The sequence below is a fragment of the Nematolebias whitei genome, chromosome 9 (genome assembly GCF_014905685.2).
Source record: "Nematolebias whitei isolate Nwh7 chromosome 9, NemWhi1, whole genome shotgun sequence".
NCBI lineage: Eukaryota > Metazoa > Chordata > Actinopteri > Cyprinodontiformes > Rivulidae > Nematolebias > Nematolebias whitei.
Window position 1 is genome coordinate 14,155,187 of NC_056506.1, and position 3,156 is coordinate 14,158,342.

Genomic DNA, 3,156 nt, shown 5'->3' on the forward strand with positions numbered 1-3,156 from the left:
GATCAGAGCTTCACACAGAAGTTTGTAATCCTTTCTCGTTGCATCTGGCAGACGCTCGATGAAGGTAAACACCTCTCTGTCCGAAGTGAGTCGTATCAGACTGATTTTATCTTCTACCGTAGCGTTTGGATAAGCTCTCAATCTGAAATCCAGATCTCTGAGGTACGCTTTCGTTCCAGCGGAGCCCAACGGTTCAGGGATGAAACGTTGTACATATTTTGAGAGTTTTAACAGAGCATCCATTGAAAGAGGAAGTTGCCATGCACTCTGTTGCATGTTTGGTGGAGGAGGCCTGTTCAGGTCTGTTCCTACCACTTTATGTGAGGGTGGATTAAGAGCAGGAAGTGCAACAACGTCTTTCTGAGGTGTTTGTGGGTGACCTGGACTCTGTCCACGGTCTTCTCTGAGTTCCAGACAAACTCGCCCCACGTCAGAAATCTTGTTTGTTGCTGCTCTTAGATTTTCTTCACATGTTTTTAAGCGTTCCTGTGATGTGTGATAATCACTTTCTAAACGCATCATTAGCTGTTGCAATATGTGTTTATCCATTCTGAGTTCTTCCAGCTTTTTGTTAAGCACATTTATTTTGCTATTCAGCGAATCCATTTCTGCATTTGCATTTTGCTGTAATTGAAACATCTGTTCAGAATGTTTTTTTGTGAGGATTTCGTGTTCACCTTTAAATTGAAGGAAGTGTTCTTCAATTCTCTGAACCACCTCTTTTTCGCTGTATAACCTTAATGCAAGGTAATCAGCTTTCTCAACAACCGTATAGAATGATTCTTTCAACAAAATTGCAATTTTAGCCAGCTTTTCATAACTTGACTTTATGATTTCTGTAGAGGTCACACTTTCTGCAACCCCCTTCAGATTGTCCAATAACTCTTTTGGGTTCATGCGCTCTGTCTGAGTCATATATGGATGTAGGGACGGTGCCAGTAGTGCGAACGCATTCTCCAGGCAGTCCGCCACTCCTTTTGGGTCAAAATCTTTTTCTAACACACCTGTCATGTTTTCACTGTGTAGCAATTTATCTGTTTGAACAGTTGCAAGCTTTAGATATTTTACAGGTAAATATTTGTATTCAAGTCAATGAGTTTTCACACTTATTTTAGCTTTGGGTTTACACAGAAGTACTGTTATAAGTCACTTATTCAAATGTGGGTACCTTTCTCAGGTTTTACCCCAATTGATGAATATTTAAGTAAATGCTCTCCTGGCAGTGTTACTTTTTGTGCTTATTTTTTAACAGATATCAGTTACCAAGCTGTTTTTTAGTGTTTTTACTCTAAAACACTGAATTTTTCATAAACCTGCAAATTTTTCTTTAGTCTCACAGCAATATCAGTTTAAAGCGTTTTTTTAAACCGTTCTGTTCCAGAAATTTGCTATTTTAAACAGTTACTCATCAACCCAGGTGGGTGAAAAGAGAAAAGAAATTGATGATGAGGAATAATCAGTCTTTCTTCAGAAAAACTGTACTCCTTTCTCCTGCCAATAAGTGGAGTTGTTAAAATATGTAAGGCCCCCAAATGATGTCATCATTTGTTGGTTTTAAAGAGGTGTCTTCTTCTTCGTCGCTTGGCATTTTTCTTCTATTTAAAGTTTAAACAGGAGAATTTTAATGTTTTAGGTTTTTCAAAATAAATAAAATCAGCAAAGTCTCTTTGTCTGATGTATTTACTTTTATTTAGTGATTTTTCAATTAAACGTGCACTATCCTTTTAGCAAATGAGTAAACTTTTCCCAACTTTGTGAAAATCTGTAACTGTTTCTATTTTTAAAAAGTTAATGTTTATTTTTGTACCTTAGTTTTAAGGAATTACCAGTGAAATAAAACTGTTTTGGTGAATGCTCGTTTGCATAAATACCTTATAACTTTTAAAATGCAAGATAACAGTAATTTTCAGCTTTAAGGAACGTTTATTAACTCGAAAAATGCCTTTTGGAAAAATTAAAACGTTTAATTTCACTATTTAGACCTAAAAAGCGAGTGAAACCTGTCTTCTCAAGGTTGTCCAGAAGATGTCAGCCTTACCTTACTAATCTTAACTCAGACACTGTTTGTGTTATCCACTAGGGGAGCTATAACTTCCTGTGGCGTTCGGTTGACATCCTGTTGTTAGCCGCTTAGCTTGAAGTTAGCTTCGGCTAAACTCGGTCAAAATCAACATTTCTGAACGGATTTTTTACACAAAAGTGGCACAATTTCAACAAACACGACTTCTTAGCCTGAACATGAGTTTTTGGAACAATATTTCAGCTTCATTTAGTGATTTTAGGCGTAGTTAAGGCCCCGGTCGTTAGCTTGTTAGCTTAAAATTAGCATCGCTAGCATTGTTTAGAAACATCGTTTTTTGACGAATTTTTAAACTCTAACGTGGCAGAATTTCAGCGAGCAGGCTTCGAAGCACTTAACAGTGTGTCAACAATCACTTTAGGGGAGCTTTTTAGCTTTAAAAAGCAGATTTTATTTCCCTATGAAAATGAATTTCATATCCGGGTCACGTGACTGAAATCACCAATGGCAACGCAGCGCAGGCTTGAGGGGAGATGACGTAGCACGTCAGTCAAACTTCTCAACCAATGAAAGCGCTCCACAACAGTGAATTCAACCAATCACGAAGCGTATTCTCCAACTAGCAAGTTAGATTAGCGTAAAATAGTTCGTCACTTTTTCGTCTTTTAAACCATCAAAATGCACTTTTTCTGTTAAGATTTGTAACGAATAAACCCCCTGAGCTGCACAGAGAACGGCGCTCCGTGACAAAACGTCTTTCTAGCTATTTAACAACTCGTTCGAACCCGTTTCAGAACCGAGCCGGTCCAAAGAACCGAAGCGGACCAGAACAGCGAATTCAACACAGTTTAAACAGAATAAAGCGTTTCCACAGCTCAAAGCCAGCTTATGTTACACATACAGACGTACAATTCAGCTTTCACAAGACTTAATGACACAATTTCAGCTCTTAAAACATTGCCAGCCCAACGCTTATACATGCAGCGTTTGCTTGAAAGGTGCAGCTCCAAGCGCGCAGCCCAGCCGCTGCGTAAACATTCACAGCTCATCAGCTGTTACTCTTTCAACATGCCAACATTTAAATCAATTTACACACGAATTAACAGTCATTCATGAAACGTACGAGGCCACCAGTT